Source organism: Pipra filicauda, unplaced genomic scaffold (genome assembly GCF_003945595.2).
Source record: "Pipra filicauda isolate LSUMZ 115617 unplaced genomic scaffold, ASM394559v2 scaffold154_size2910363_pilon, whole genome shotgun sequence".
Taxonomy (NCBI): domain Eukaryota; kingdom Metazoa; phylum Chordata; class Aves; order Passeriformes; family Pipridae; genus Pipra; species Pipra filicauda.
In genome coordinates, this window is record NW_024104040.1 from 1,180,345 (window position 1) to 1,197,637 (window position 17,293).

At 37.9% G+C, this 17,293-nt stretch overlaps 1 long non-coding RNA gene across 1 annotated transcript in view; it reads left to right on the forward strand.

Moving 5' to 3' along the window:
* The first annotated feature begins 13,500 nt into the window (after positions 1-13,500).
* Positions 13,501-17,293, forward strand: part of LOC113993253 — a 103,788-nt gene continuing 99,995 nt past the window's right edge. Inside the window, exon 1 of the long non-coding RNA XR_005562711.1 lies at positions 13,501-13,572. This is a non-coding gene — a long non-coding RNA (uncharacterized LOC113993253). The remainder of the gene's footprint in view (positions 13,573-17,293) is intronic.

Below are 17,293 nucleotides of genomic sequence, written 5' to 3' on the forward strand. Positions count from 1 at the left end.
TTGATTACAAGTTGTTCTGTATTTGCATGAAAGAATTCTGTAGTCTTCATAATTGTCAGGAAGAGCATTAACTTTTGGGATTTCACATTAAGAGAATACTAAGAGTCTAATCACTGTTATGTGGTTCTTTCCTCCTGTGTATGCTTTAAACATAGTTGAGCAGCTGTAATTGTTCAGTCATAATTGAAATTGTAATTATAAAATGTTAATTTGTAAAGATTGAAAATTATGTGAAAATTCTAGTTAAAGTTCAATTTTATGAGTCCTTCTTCATTTCCGCTATAGTGTCTTATTGGAGTTTCCAATAAATTCATCATACTCTGCCTCCTTGTAGCTTCCCTTCAATTCTGCTTCATTATTTTTCATACTGATGATACGTTCCTAAATAATTAATTCCAACTCTCACTTATTGCAATGTATAGCTATCTTGGAGAGAGTTCTGTATGTTTACTCCTGTTAGCCTTTTCTTGGACATATGGCCACACAGTGCAAGCCAGCCCCAGGACTTAGAGGTTCAACTTTGGAAAAAATCATGTCGGGTTCACTGTAGCTGGGGTTTCTTCCTTGGCTGTTGATCTCTCTTCCTCCTAACAGGCCTTACCACTCTCTGAAACAGAAATGCCGAATATATATATGTATAATATCTCTCTCTATATATCTAAGTCCTTCCAGCAACTTTTGGATATCAGGCTGCCACCTTCCCCTCTTCTCTCTTGTCTTCTTGAAGGGCAGATCAGCTGGCTTTCTAATTTTATTTCCCCAGGATGAGCTATCAAGCTCTATCTCTACTAGAATTTTTGAGGAGACAGGCAGATCTTCCTCTGAAAGTAAAATTAAGCAGAGTTGAACAAAACTCCTAATGGAGAGACAGAGCAGACACTGGCTTTATTTCTTAGCAGTGCATTTCCTAGCATTGTTGATCAAATCAGTAAGTGGACTATGTACTTAATATGAAATGAACTCCATTTTTGAAAACTACTTTTTGGAGCTGAATAATTTCTATAACATGAATATGAAATAAACGTCTTCTCTTGTCAGTCTTGGCTCAGCTTGAATGTTATTAAAGATATATAAGTGAAAAACTCCAGGATTCATTTTCATTGTTTAAGAGCTGCTTGGTAGTCTTATTTCCTCAGTAAATTTAATTCTTATTTAAACCCCAAACTTTTTAATACTCACGCACAATATTTGACAGAACAAGACGACCATATTTTAAAAATCTGCCTAACAGAATAATATATAAATTCAGAAAATTTTATGCTAGTAAATATTTTATTTTATTAAAGCTGTTGAGCTGATCTTTACATAAAATTCTACCAAACATGTTTCTCCCTGGGAGATGACCATTTAAATTATTTAGAAAAAATTGTCTGTCATCTATAAAAAGGTTATTGTGGAAGATTATTGTTTTTCCTTTTGTTTCTAAAGAAAGCTGGAATGCAGATTTAAATCCTGCTGTATTGTTGCAATTCTTTTTGGTTCTCAAATAATGGTGTCTTTAGTAAAAAAAAAATAATTTAGATCTGTTATTTTACATTTTCTGATGTGTAGAAAGTGCTCCATGGAAAGTGAAAATTAAATTAAAACTGCAAATAAGTCTAATCGCATTTAATACCTGAACTAAATAACTGCATTATGCTATTATTTTAATGCTTCTTTTCCAGTTATCCTGTACCAGATGTAGATGAACACTTATGAAACAGTCCATAGATTTGATGTGAATTTGCTTAGCAACTTGTAAAATCCTGATTTTTATGTTTTTCAACAGATTCACACACTTTATATGAAATATCCCTACTTTAAATATTATTACTTGTTCATGTAAATGTGATTTTTGTTTTCATGAAATACTGTATGTGATTTCAAAGTTCTGATGTTTTTTATTATTTGTATTATCATTTAGCTATATTACTGTGTTTCAGGAAATAATTAAATTTTAGTTCAGCCTGGTGGTCACAGAAAAAGTGTGTAAATAAATCTTGCTGCAACAGTTGAATTAATATGGAATAATATGTGAGAATTTGTGTACAAGTCAGTGCTTTCTGATATTGTTGCTCTAATTTTTTTAATGCTTCTGAAACTATAATTCAAACACCATTCTTTTAATATTTTGTGTTAACTTTAGTAAGGAATGTATACACAGTATATGTATGTGTGTTCATAAATATGTAAATTCAAACCAAGGCATTTTCTTCCTATTTAAGCCATTTTTGTTTATGCATAACTTTATGGGACTTCAATGGAGTTCACAATGTTCACATATGTCCAAACTGTAGCCATGCAGGGGCTACTAAGGGTAACATAATTATATATTTCCTGGTTGCAAGTAAATTCAGAATGATAATGTTGTATTAGGCTAAAATTTTATGCTTAATTTCCTTTGAAAATGAATAGTACAAATGTATTTGTTTGAATTTTCTGTTTCTTTTGAACCTGATAAATTCAGTGCCTGCTTCTCTCCCTGAGTTGTCACTGTAGAAAGGAGTGAAAAATTGTTCTCATTCTCACTTTGTATTCTTTTCCATTCTCTTTGCACAGGTGTAAATGACTACATGGGGACAAAGACAGTGATGAAGCAGGAACTGGGCTTAAAGTAGGAACAGAATTTTTCTGACACTTACAATGCAATTGGCCTAGATTGCCATATGTTTCTCAAAGCAAGATTATGGCAATTGTAGTTGGACTTCCATATATTCTCCTGTCCTGCAGAAGTTATGGAATTTATTGTTTCATTTGGTCAATTGACTGGCCCTTGAAGTGTACATGTAAACTGTTATCTGGATGAAATTCAGAGATCACATCTGAATACTTGTCCTAAGTCTGTCAAAACAAACCCTGCTGCATGTTTTTCCTTGCATAACCAAGTGGGTTTTCCAGAAGGCCGTACAGTGTTTATTTAAAAGCTTTTGGAGTTCATGAGCTTTTGTGTGTGAGTGTGTGTGTGTGTGAATGTGTAACTGAATAAAGGTACCAAATGGACATAAAATTTTTTTCTACCTTTCTTGAATCAGGAGCAAGTAAGGCAAAGGACACACCTTTGACCTGTGGAACAGCTCATCCTCACTTGTATTAATCGAATGTTTTTACATAGTTTTCCTTCAAATGTTTAAAAAGGAAGTCACTGTTACCAAAATCAAATATTGAGAAATGTTTTGGTAGGAAGGCTCTGCTACTCTCTCATGAGTTTCTTTCTCTTTATTACCATCTTCCATTTGATCATAAAATGTCCTTTCCTTCTTCCATTCCTTTCTTCCTCCCCATAATTTTTGAGGGATCTTCTGCAGTTACTTCAGAATGGATTACCTTTGTTTTTCCAGCTGAAATGAGAGTGTTTGAGGCTTTATCTGCCAGTAAAGTGCATTGGGACATGGAAATGCTGTCTTGGCTGGTGAGGGAGGAAAGACCCAGAGGTGGGACAGGATGGTCTCTTCTGTGGAAAAGGTCTTTTGCATAGCTACTAACTAGAGGCTGAGCATATGAGTCCCTGGACTCAAATCCGCCTCTGTTTGCTGAGCCATGTTATTCTAAAATAATTGCAATGCTGAATGTGTTGATTGCCTGTATTGGGGCTGCTCCAGTTTGTCTTTTCTGGCTTTGATCCAGGATTATCCTGTGGCTCCAGTGGCCTTTCAGGCTTAATTTTTTAATTAAAATAGACAGTCCCAAAGGCTTTCTGAAATTGCTGTTGGACCCTAAAGATCATCTGTATACCACACAGTGTTGGTGGGGCCCAGGGGTGCTCCTTTGTGGGCAGTCCATATGCCAGGCATGGATTGGTAGCAGGCTTGGCAGTGAAGCAGGGCTATGGTCCCTGGAGCCCGAGGCATCTGTGGGGCTGGGGATTGACATGGCCCTGCTGTGCTCGCTGCCGTGCTCTCTAACAGGGTGCTGCCAGCTCCTCATCCCCAGCCACATCACTAGCACAGCTAACCAGCTCCCTGCAGTGCATGGCAGAGGCCCTTATGAAATCCTGTTGTATAGCTCTCTTGCTAAAGAGAGACTTGGCTTTAAAAGGTTAGCATTTAAAGAAACCCCAGTATGGCTTGTGTTGAGTTTGTAATGGCTTAGCAGGAGCTTTGAACAGCTCCACTTAATATCTCTTGTACCTAAGGATTCATCTAATTGGGACAACTGGTAGATCTGTAGCCGGCCCAACTAAGTGGTCGTAAAGTGTCATGAAGATAATAAAAGAGATAATATTGCTATGAATAAAAATATCAGGATAGAAATGCCTCAGCGCATGTAATCTATTAAGCTTCTTATTTTTTCTTTTAATCTTTACTTGGATATACTCTATATTAAAAGACTACAGAGCAGAATTTCATCACCTAGTGAAAGCATCAATTTTCACTATACAGCTGCATCCTCACCATGTGTAATTCAATAAATGCCTTGATCAAGAAGCTGTCCTAGCCACTCACTATTACAGTGCAATATCTTCTCCTTGTTAGATGTTACAATAGAATCACCATCTAAATGAAGGATAACATAATTAAGTGGAGTGTTGGGTAGCATCAGAGGCAGAAGTTTTATTTTCTGGAGAGGGAGCTACTCTGCCAGAACTGTACATTTTAGTTGTCAGTAATCATAACAGCAGCCAAAAGATTATAACTTTATTCCAGGCTGTTAAGTAATTAAAGAACCTATTAGAAAGAGTTTCTTAACACTAAGGAAATGTGTGTTAGCAACCAGCTGTTCAATGTCCTGCTTCTTGTCTTTGAACTTGTAGGGAAGAGGACCTTATGCATAAAAAAATCCCCCATAAAAGAAGATCTCCCAAATTTCACTTGAGCAAATAGACTAAAATGTTGTTTAGTCTGCTTAGACTAAACTGTCTCTAAATAGCGCTAGATGTCAGGGTTTCTACCCTAACATATTGCAGGTACACATAAAACTCGAATAACCAAAAAAGAAAGAAATGGCAGTGCTTTAATTAGAGCACAAATGCACCATTTATTCACTGAGAGACCTTGACCCACTACTATGCTTTCCTATAATAAGCTTCATACCTTGGTCCTCTTGAGGGCTCCTGGAGTGTTCAGCAACCTCACTCCTGCTGGTGGTCTCTTAAGAACCATGCTGCCACTATAACTTGAATGTGAATCAAAGCAGAGATCTTTCCCAAGAAAGGCTTTATATATTCATTAAAACTTTAAGATTTTAATTAGGGTGAATCCCTATTAACTCAATCTGTTGGAAAAAACAGTTATTCTATTGGTGGCATATGCAATGCCCAGCTACCTCTAATTATGTTCCTTGAAAAGATGGAGTTGCTTTTCGGTAGTATAGTGCCAGTAGTTAGCTGGTCATATTCTAACTGAATAACTAAAGATCTAACATTAACAATATAACAAAAATGAATTGATGATAGAATATATTGAACTGCCAGACCTGTAAGGTAAAATCCTGAAAGTAGTACTGAACAAACAGATATGGTGTGGGAAATATAGGGGTGAAATGATAAAGAAGTTTGAAAACTGAATTAAAACCAAAAAATACCATGGCACTCTGCAGGAAAGGGGAGGGGTGCAGAAGGAGTACCTGGAGTTTTAATCTCTTCTTTGTATTATTTCACTATTGAACTCTTATGTTTAAGATTACATAACATATATGCTATATATTGTAGTATAACATACTGTCTCTGAACTAAGGGCCTTGCACCTCAAGCTAATTGCCAAACTTCTTGGTGTCCTCTCTTTGCCCTCAGAAACACTGTGTTCTTAACCAATGTAATAACCCAGCTTCAAAAAGAAGAATAAGGAATATTCCTGAGTCCAGTCTCAGTTTCCAGCAGTGGTTAGTCAAGCAATTGGGATGTTCTTGTGGGAAATGGGTGCTGTGGGTTCCATATTCCTGAGATTTAGGAGTGCGCTGAGTACCGATTTCCAGTTTCCCAGACAAATGACCCCATGACTAGACTACAGTATTAAAAACAAAGCCTCCCCCAGTCCTGACATTCATCTCTCTCTGATAATTTGTGAGTAGGACATTGGACCTTAGCAAACAAATGTGTAAGATGTTAAAGTTTAAAGCTTGTGGTACAAAAATTCAGAGGAAAATTAAAATTTACTGTTTTTTTTTTTTCTTGTTGTCTTTTAACAGTGAGCACAATCAGCCCGTGGAATAACTAAATGAGAATTGTAGTGAATTTTCCATTACTAGAAACTTGAAAATTGACATTGAATGTTTTACTAAAAAACATACTTGAGGTCTATCACAGCTATTGAAATTTGAAGCAATAATTGATTCAGGGAAGTCCCATGACCTGCCAGACTAGATGATAACAATGGTCACTTCTGGCTTTAAATTCTATGGAGTTCCTGGCTCCTGTGCTGTGAATGTCAATGAGACTGCCAATTAGAGTCTGGTTTTTTTTTTTTTTTTTTTTTTTTTTGATGTGGACACGTGTTCACTGGGAGCTAGCTGAGACTACTAAATTAATTTTAAGGTCATTAAAATGCTTCATTCCCTGAATAATGATTGCCACAAAACACAATCAGAATGTAAAAGAGAAAACATCTTATTCTTGGGGAAAAAAAATAAGCATAAGGTAGTATATAGTAAGTATAAATATAATACAGCTTTTTTTACCATCTCATTCTTTCCTATCACTGAATGCTGTATATAACATGTCTAATCATTTCTTTCATTGTTATTTTTATTCCTTAGAATAGAAAGAACATTACTAAGACAGTGCTTGATGGGGAAGGTTTTAATGCCAAAGGCGAGGATGAAATATCTAAGTAGTGGTTGATCCCTGCCCTCATGGGAGAGAGGATGTCTATTCAAAAGGCAGAGACAAATATGAATAGTTAATCACCTTTAGTCCGGCCATTTTCTCCTTTTCAGGTGCATGGTTTTGCTTTCAGTAAAATCAGTGGACCCATAATTTCTTAATATATTATTGGCAAGTTTGTCATTTAATAAAAAGGCAAGAAATATTGCTAAATGTTTGGCATTAAAGAAGGCAAAAAGTGGAAATGGGTTCCAAGTAACTGGAGGCCTTACACATTAATTAATATATATGTTTAGAAACATGAGATCAGTGACTGTATTATATGTCTCTGGTGGGTTGGGCCTCGTGGCTCTGTTGCAAGCAATGAAGCATCATACCTCTGGTGCAGCACAGTGCTGTGAGCTTTATTTACATGTTTCTTTTTATTTTAGTTATGCCAGAGTGCTGGTGTGCTTAATACCAGCAGGGGTTCACAGTAGCATTTCAACTGCAAAGGAGTGGAGTTCCATATAAAGTGCCCTGAGATGCTAAGGTGAAAGGTCCAATCCTGCGCAAAACTGAAATAAAGTTAATACTATTCATTTAGCAGTAAGCTATGGGCATCTCTGGGGCCCCCAACACAAGAAGGAAATGGACCTGCTATATTGAGTACAGAGGAGGGCCCTGAAGATGGTCAGAGGGCTGGAGCACCTCTCCTATGAAGACAGGTGGAGAGAGTTGGGGTTGTTCAGCCTGGAGTACAGAAGGCTCTGGGGAAACCTTAGAGCATGTTCCAGTATCTGAAGCCTACAAAAGAGCTGGAGAGCGACTTTTCACAAGAGCATGTAGTGACAGGACAGGGCAAAATGTCTGTAAGCTGAAAGAGAGTGTGTTTGGATCAGATATTAGGAAGAAATCTTTTACTGTGAGGGTGGTGAGACACTGGAACAAGTTGCCCAGAGAGGCTGTGGACTTCATGACTGGAAGTGTTCAAGGCCAGGTTGGATGGGGCTTCGAGCAACATGGTCTGGTGGAAGGTGTCCCTGCCTATGGCAGCGGGATCGGAACTAGAGAGAATTTAAAGTCCCTTCAACCCAGACCATTCTATGATCTATGGATTAGATCCTATAATCTAAGTATTATTGCAAAATCTACTTTTACAATTCTTTTGACTACTAATTTTACTCTGTCTCTCTGTATTTGATATACTGTAAACTGCACAGTAGGAAGGCCACATTAAATGAGAATACCATGTTTTCTGTATTTGTTGGCAGTCTGTACTCTGATATGGTACTTTGCAAGGTTAGTTTTTCTGTTTATTTGTAAATGGATGCTATCTCTGGGCCTCAGTTTCTGCAATGCAATCTCTCCTCTTTAATGAAGTCTAATATTGAGTGACCAGAGAAATAAAGAGCACTTGTGATTGTCTTGAACTTGGCAAACTCCAGCTTGCAATATACTTGCTCCTCGAAGGCTGTTGACATTCATTGTACTAAAATTGAATTTGCAATTACTGGCTAAGAAAAGCATCCCCGGTATTTTTAAAATTATACTCCCTCAGCATAATAGGGTCATTCACTTTTGTTTCATGTTGGACTGGTTTCTGAGGGACCTTCAAGAAATGAGACAGCTATTTCCCTGTTACCAACCATCCAAATGAGGAGTAAGAAAGGGGAAAAGTCCATGCTTTCAGACAAAGAGATTTCTAAATATACCATCAGCAGCTTGTCTTTTCTCTGTGCTAAATTCTAAAAATGCAGAGGAGAAGGCCAGCAGTCTGGACAGTGCTGGGATGCTGCTTGGAAAAAGCTTGGCTGCCTCAGTTTGCAACATCTCTGCTGTATAGTAACTGTGTGCCACTGATCTCTCTTCAGAAATCCTGACATGAAATCCTACCGCATTCCTTAAGAGGGCTACCTTAATCCAAGCTTCTCAATGTTTTTATCCCAGGGCTACCTGTGTTGTCTAGGGAAAATGGGATGATCTTATGCAGTATTCATGCAATATCTCTCATTTTCATGTGAGCTGAAAAGAGCTATTTAAAAGGTGCATTACATCCAATATTAATTGTTTTATTTACCTGCTAACATGTTTGGGAATGGTGCTGAGGAGTTTTTCTTTATTTACAGATTTTTGAAGATTACTTTCTGGTGCTTTTTAAACCACCAATTTTCTTCATGTTACTTTATTATTAATCACACTTAGAAAACAACAACTGAAGTAGCTTAGTGGTACAGGTTACCAAAGATGCAACACAGCAAAGCTTGATGGACGGCATCAAGCAAAACTTAGTAATAGAATAGATAATAGTAAAATAGATGAAAAAAACCCAAACCCCACTTTCAGTGAAATAACTACTTTTCTATGAATGAAAATAAATTGGCATGAATGTTGCCTAGCAAATGAACACTTAGTATTGAACATGTGTTGATATTCTTCATATACCTGACAGGTAAAATTGTTCATCAATCTGCTTCACTTGTGTACATGCACACCTGGACTGCCCAGAGTTGTAGGGATGTGTGTGTGTAAGCAGATATATATTAAAATACCAATTTTTCAATATGGTCAGAGATTCATTTGAGTACAGATCCTATGAAAAGCTTGGTGTCAGCTCAAGTAATTCTGAAATTTCTTTTTTTTTTCCATGTGTTCTTTGGGAAGAAGTGGTTTGACCAAAGAACATTTATGAGATGGTTTTACTAATGTTTTTTTTGGAGTGGTATGTCTGGTCTGTTTCAAAGGATGGAAAACTGGTTATACTGCCTATATGGATCCTCTATTTTCACTTCAGCTGCTTGTAGCTCCATTTTCTTTAGAGAACTGATTTGTATTCTGAATGCTATTTATGTAATAATTTCAATCTCTTGGGATAAAATGTGATAATCTTGTTTAAAATCCACATTTTCCAACTAATTCATTGTCCAGATGCTTGTTTCTTTTGTCTGAAGAGTGCCCTATACTGAAATACTCCTATCTTACTTACCTAGGTTAGACAATTCTGGTGAAAATAAATCAGAATATTTGCCTGATTGCTACAGATGAAGGAACACATAAAATGTAATTGTTCTTTGACAGTACTTGGTAAATAAGTTTAAAATACAGAAATGAAAAACTATTGTTACCCACAAATAGAAATGTAAATAGAGACAGTCCTTTATTCTGTACAAACTCACGAACCCCATCACATACGTAATGGGTTGCAAAGAAAGTGCACTTCAACAAAATTTCAGTCTCTTTTAATACAAAGAAATATCACAACCCCATCTAAAAAAAATAAAAATTAACCTACAGCCAGTTGCTATTTTTCTAACCAATTCAGTTTTCATTGTGATAAATTATAAGTGCAATGTCTGTGGCTCTGAAGTCCTGTTTAATCAGTCCTGAGGCATCCTGGTGTTCTTGAGCAGCCGGTTATTTGGGCATTGGAGGGAATTTAGGCATTTTATGAACACAATTGTTCATGTTCCTAAAGAAGGTTTTTGACCCCCAAAAGGCCTAGAATATTGACTCCACTTGTTCTGCTGCAGCATCAAAGTTGGCAATTTAAATTTTTTGTATGCAAAGAGAGCGTGCAAAGTTCTAAGTTTCACCACATAGTAAAAGACCTACTCAAATGGAAATTCTAGTAAGAATTAAGGGAGACAAGTAATTTCCTGTTTGTTGCTGGTCTGCACAACCCCACACATCTGAAAACACTTGGACTACTCATGGGATTATCTTTCCACCCAGAAGGAACAAAAGTTGATCTAAGCAGAGAAGACAATATATTTTTGATTAGAGGATACCTGTCAGGTGGTGGTAGGCTAATTTAATAGCACCCACCTGAAGGGCATTAATTTTAATCTGGGATGCATCAGGAAGATGACCTAATGACAATTTACCCTTTATAACAGTATTTACAGTCCCCAAGTAGATATAAGTATTTAAAGCCAGCACATAAATACATCCAGGAAAAACACTTTCCCACGCACACCAATAAACAAACAGCAGAAGTTCTCAATTCCACAAGCAGTGTTGGCTCCCCAGGTACCCACTTATTCTACTGGTATCTTGACAGAAAATTACAGCAACGTGATTAGCAAATTCATTAGATTCAGATGAGAGAACTATTCTGCTTACTGCATTTGCAATGTTCTACTTTATCACTGGGTTGTGGTACTCTGAGAAGCCTCCAATCATCCTAATGCCACCTCTCAACTTTGCAACATAACCTGATAAAAGGTAATTTGGGTGTATCTTTTATGTCTGTATCCTCTCAGTGGAGCTGGCAGCGAGTATGAGTACATGCTGCTGATGTGATTTAATTCAGCTAAGAGGATCCTCAAGTCCACCATCTCTCATTGCTCAGGAAGCTCCACCTTACTCCCCATTTTTGCCCCTGACCCCTCCCAGCATCTTTCACAAGTTGTCTTGTCATTCCCACTTTCTCACAAGCTCCAACTGTCCAGAAACTGAAGGGCACTGTGATGTAGCAAAAATGGGTGAAAAACTTAAATATAAAACATCCTTGTGCTCACAGTCTATTGGCACAGTGCAGTTTCAGGTTTTTGAGTTGCCTGCCATACTGTTGGGGCAAGTTAAAGAATTTTGCAGTGGTGTCCTCATTCCTGTGAGGTGTACAGGTTAAAAAACATAACTGCCTGTGGATGACTCGAGTGGGTCTCTTCTTTTTTTAAATGGAATTTTTGGTTTCCCTGTCATCTGTCAAAGATACAAAGACAGATAAAATAACTAGGATGCATTTTAGATCTTGCATTATTTTGTCCTCTGAGACCTCTTCTGCAAGAGAAACAATTGATTTCTGCTATAAGACGGTGAGGCAAACCAGTAGCACTGTGTTAACAAATCCCTCCCATGGCTGTCCCACAGCAGCTCTTCAGAAATGAATAACCAGACCAAATATGCTCCTGTTGCTAGTGGTGATAGTGGGATAACTAAAATTCAGAGTTAGATTTTTCTACTATAGAAAGAGAGGACAGTAATAAAGTAAAGCCAGTTACAAAATGAAGAGTTATGGAAGCTCATTTCCATCTTTTACCAGTCAACTTGGAGATACTTTTTAAAAGCTGATTATTACCACATTACAAGAGGAAAAGATTTTGTTCTTTCCTGTACAGAACTTTCAAATGGTGTCAATAAGCACAGTCCTTTGTGCTGAGTAATGTGCCAAATTTGAGGCCTCTCATGCTTCTCACATAAAGGGATGAAGAGGCCCAGCATTGCAGTTCTGCTTGGATGGGCAAGGATCTTCACATCATGAGTGTGTCTGCAAGCCAAGAAAGCTGGCTGTCATGTGTCAGCTAGTAGCTGAGATGAACTGGGAGTGTGGAAATCCCTGACTTCATTTGGGTCAGCGGGGCATGCAGCAGGAGGAGAGTATTTTGCAGTGTATTCATTGAAGGAAGAGGTCTCTTCTGTATCAGACTGAATTAGGAACTATTTAATAAAGAATACAAATATGGGATAATATGATCAGTGTGCTAATGGTCCCACCCATCCGCAGTGGTGAAATGATATTTCATGTCATACACGAAATTGCTGGTCTAAGTTTAGCTTCTAATGGACCATGTCTACCTGTACAGATGAGCCACTGCGTTCAAAAGAGGACCGCAGTTGTAAAAGGAGTGCATCTTGCTGGTCAAGATCCAAATTCAGTCTATCATTTATTATCAGAGATACCATTTGGTACCCAGGTCTGCACTTAAAAAATTGAAGAGAGGAACCATTTTGTAAGGTAAGATAGTTTTTACTGCTGTTGTTAAACAGATTTGGATTGTGGAATAACTGGATAGCTTTCAAGAATGTAGATGAAATTTATTTCATAAAGGGTTTTTTTTAAGTCTTCTAATATGGTCTTTTTATAAAGACTTCTCTTATGCCTGTGGAAGTCAATGGTGATTTTGCTTCGAGTAGGTTTAGACCCTTGGTATTTGCAAACCTCAGAAGCACTTTTAGCGCACAACAGACAGGCAGAGAACTCAGTATTTGTCCACAGCATGAAGAGGATACCAAAGTCAAAATATTATTGTCAGCATATAATGAGGGCTCTGTAGTGCTACCACACTTAAATCTTTCTGCTGAACAGCAATGAACTCAAGAGTCTGCAGTGCTTTAGAAAATGAGACCAATTTGTAAAATTTGCTATGAAAGTACTTATCAAAATTTCAAAGCACATTTATTGCTTTGACTTCAATAGAGCTTATTTACTGCCTCAACTAGGGAAGGAGAGTACCTATTTCTCCGTAAAATGGTTATTATTGTTTCTGATAAGGACTGTAACCCCAACGCAGAGCCCAACTTTTCACTTTTTGCTGTATCAAGCTTTGGCCTGATCATGTGACCTTTATTCATGTGGGTAATGCATTTCAGAAGAAAAATTGCCTGTAAGTTGAAGCAGATGAGAAGAGAGCTAATTAGGAGTGACATTTTGATGAGGCAGACTCCCTGACACCACAGGGTTACAAATCACTCCATCAGTAAGAGAGAGGTCCGGTATCAGGATAGTTGTGTGGAGAAAGTCTGCAGTAGTCAGTTTGAGGAGGGCAAGTAGACGCTGAGGGTCATACTCAAACGACTGAAGAAGAGGAAATCCCTTCTTTAGAAGACTGCTCCACTATTTTGCCAGGGAAGCAGTAGATACTTCTGTGCAACGAGGACCAGGCTGTGTTTGCAGGCTGACTGGTTTGGTACGTGCTGGACTTGCTTTGCACTTGGTTTCTGAAGATAATATGGAAAGGGATTGTCAGTGGGCTGATGGCCTGCATAGTGAGAACAGAAAATATCCTCAAGTTGCTGGGACGGGAAGGGATGCCAAGATGCTGATGATTTACCACTAAAGGTTGCCTTCCCAAAGGGTGAGTGTCCAGTAGTTTTAATCTCATTCTCTACCTTTTAAGGGAAAATGTTCTTAACACACATGTTTTGAATGAACAGATTGCGATTTGCCTGTTCTTTGTGCAAATGATGGATGTTTTAATCTGAAAAATAATATTTTACCATTTCTTTTCTTCTATTATTTATTTCTCATGCATCTAATATGTTGAAGCACTATATCAAAAGCAGATTTTTACAGGTTAATTTTTCCTAGGAACATATTTTCATATAATTTCTTATGTATTCTTTTCAAAATGTTCCAGTCTATTTTTGAACCATATATGATGTAAAGGATGGAAAATGGCTGCCTCTAGGAAAACATCATGAAATATTTTTCTTTATGCCACTGTAGTTCTGTATGCCAATTTTGTTGGATTTTTTATTGTCATGATTTCGTCACAGGGGAGCAGCTGAATGAAAACACTTTGCTTCTTAAGAGTTGATCAACATCTGTGACTAATTCCCTGTTGTTTACAGCATCAAATGTAGTTCTAGTAAAATGATTATCGTCACAATAATTATGACTTCATCTGGGTAATCATCATTGGAAGAGACACACGAACTTTTGAGAAGCAAAGATGTTGCTTTCTATATCAATGTCAAAATGGAAGAAAGATAAAATATAGGCCATTTGGCAGAACTCCTTCGAAACTTGAATGTTTTTCAAGGTTTCCCAGGAGCATTCAGCTACTCTAGAACAGGCGTGTTCATTTCATGAAAACTTTATTGAATTTTAGTCAGATTTTAACAAATCTGATAACTACCAGATCTTAGGTGCTTCCCTGAAGTGGATTTTTTCACTTAAGTCATGACTTCATTTCCCAAGAATTTCTTAATCAATGTATCACTTCAAATTTTTTGAATAATTTCTTTGCAGCTGCTGTGGGGAACCTTGAATAAACAAATCTGTAATGCATAAATGTCCTGTTAATTTCAAGTTTTGTATCATGTAATTAGATGGAAAGTTAATAAGCAGATAAGATTAAGAATTAGCTGATTGTATTTCCACAGTGAGCAGAAATAGATAGGAATAACATGCCACTTCTGCGGTCTCCACTCCGCCCAATCTGTCTCTGCTCTGTGTTGTACATGCTGATGCTTTGTTTTCCATTGCTAAAATTCTTTATTACTTTCTCTCCTTTCACCTCTGCACTGCTTCTTCCATTGGTATCATCAAATCTCTGCTCTCTCAGATATTTTGTGTGTGCTGATGAATGTTGCCTTCTTTTGCCATTACGCAAAGTAAAGCCACCACATCAGTGCCTTCCCCTCCTTCCCTCAATGTCTCCAGATGCTGCCTTCCACAGTACTGCCTTTTTACCCTGTCATGGCACTGGCTTTCTGCCTCTCTTGTAGCCTCAATGCCAATGGTTTAGGAATGGGAACTGCCTCTGGAACAGCCCATGTGTCTTCAAACTCTACCAGCCCTCCACTGCTTCATGCCATCCACAAATGCCTCTCTCTCTCATCTAGTTACTTTATTTCCCTCCCTCCTACAGTGACTGTAAAGCTTTGATATGGTTCTCACAAATAATGTGAGCACGGAGACGAAGGGAGGGTACAGCTCCTGAGTTCCAGCATACCAAGTCCGTATTGGTGCGCACGCTCTCCTTGGGGCAGGAATGCTCCCTGCTACTTGTTGGTGGCACCTTTCTTCTGCACTGACCTGCAGCTTTCCACAACTTGTATTTGTGGCTCCAACTTGTTCAACTCACAAAGCATCCTGTAGTGTAGAAAGTGCAATTATGATTATAATTATAATATTAAGTGAAGGATGTGATGACCAGGATGATTGGGACTGGTGGTATATGTACTTGGTATTTAAATATTTGTCTTGCCATGATCGGAAAGTCAGTTTAAATTCAGACTTCTTAATAACAGTGATTTGAGTGTGGATTATTTTAGGCAAATATCTACTTAGTATCCTTTAAAAAAAGGCATTGTTTTGGTCCAAGAAAGAATAAAAAAGGCACTCTTTCAGTTCCAGGAGGAATAGACAAAGGGTAATGGCTTTAAACTGAAAGAAGTAGGTTTAAGATAGGAAGAAATTCTTTACTAAGAAGGTGGTGAGACACTAGTACAGGTTGACCAAAGAGGTTGTGGATCCCCCATCCCTAGAGATGTTCAAGGCCAGGCTGGGCGGTGCTTAGAGTAATCTGTCTAGTGAAAGGTGCCTGAGTCTATGGCAGGGAGGTTGGAACTAGATAATCTTTAAGGTCCCTTCCAACCCAGACCATCCTATGAGTTCAAAATAATCATAACTGCATTTGTATTATCCTGAGCTCTAGAAAGCTGTCTTAACAGCGAAGATGAAATTGTTGTTGCTTCCTCCTTGACCAGGTTGAGTTATGATGATATGGTACGCAAGTCCCTTTCCGCCTTCAGCAGACTAATGTCAGGATTTTGTATTTAGTCATGGTCTAATGTGACAAAAGTGCTTCTAAAAGGGTATCTTCTGGGTGTCTTGTACCAATAAATGATTTGGAAAGGCCCATGTACTGCTATGATATGTCCAACTGATCTCACTTTCTGTATGTTTCCATATAAATTGCTGAATGCGTCTGTTGACCAGTAAAGGTGTGTGTTATTCTGCAGGCAGAGCTGACACAAATATGGACCAGGAGTCAAGCAAGCACAGGAGATTTCTTCATCCAATCTCTTTAAATGTATGGGATTCATAGTAAATGCTGTGAATGGATCTATGGCGCCATGGCAAGGCTAAAATCCGCATGAGGCATCAATATAATTTTTACTGGCAGGAGAAGAACTTGATCACTAAGTGACATACCAGCCATATGACAGCACTTAAACAGTTCCTGTCAATCAACTGCTGTGTGTCAGTACCCTTATTTATCCTTTCAGGGCATATATCAATTTACATTATCATCATCTGAAAGAGAGTACAGAATTACTGAAAATAAAAGCCCACTCTGGCAACCAAGAGAAAGGGAAACAAAAGATATATATCACTATAGCAAATACATGTCATGGTAGGGTTTTCTGGTATCACTTATAGGAGAAGCTATTTAGGGAAAAAAACCCCTGAAACCCTGAAAATATGTTTTAAAATTTAGACGGGAAACAGTAAGAAACAGGAGAGATAGATGTGCACTAGGACTTGAGGCATCCATCACTGCCTGACAATTCTAACCTTACGTAGCTAATATCCTCATCTGTGGAGATATCCTTCCAAACAATTTGCTTGATTTTCAACTATAGCCCAAATTCAGTGAATCACTTAAGCATATGCATAATTTCAAGCATGTATTGTTAAGAGATTAGAAAGCAATTACAGCTTGTCAAACCTGCTCAGACATGGCCAAATCCCTTCTCTTCATCACAATCCTCTAAAAATAGCTACATCTAACCAGGGGAGAGATTCAATACTGCCAAACTCCAGTTTTTTATGGGGGAAAGACCGGCATGGGCACTTGCCGGTATCTCTCACATACTTTTCTTTACTTGGGAGTGACACCTGCATGTATAGGCCAGACCATAGTGGCAGCATACCTCAAATAATCAGGATGCCATGGTCTTAAGAAATGTACCTTGAGGTTGGTCAAATCTCTGGCAAAACTGGCTAAAACAGACATGCTTCCCAAAAAGGTATTAGCTGAGTCTTCTTTTCCTTTTCTGCAAGACGGAGAAAACTGACATTTCCATACAATGGAAAATACTGAACTATGTATTTTGAAAGATATT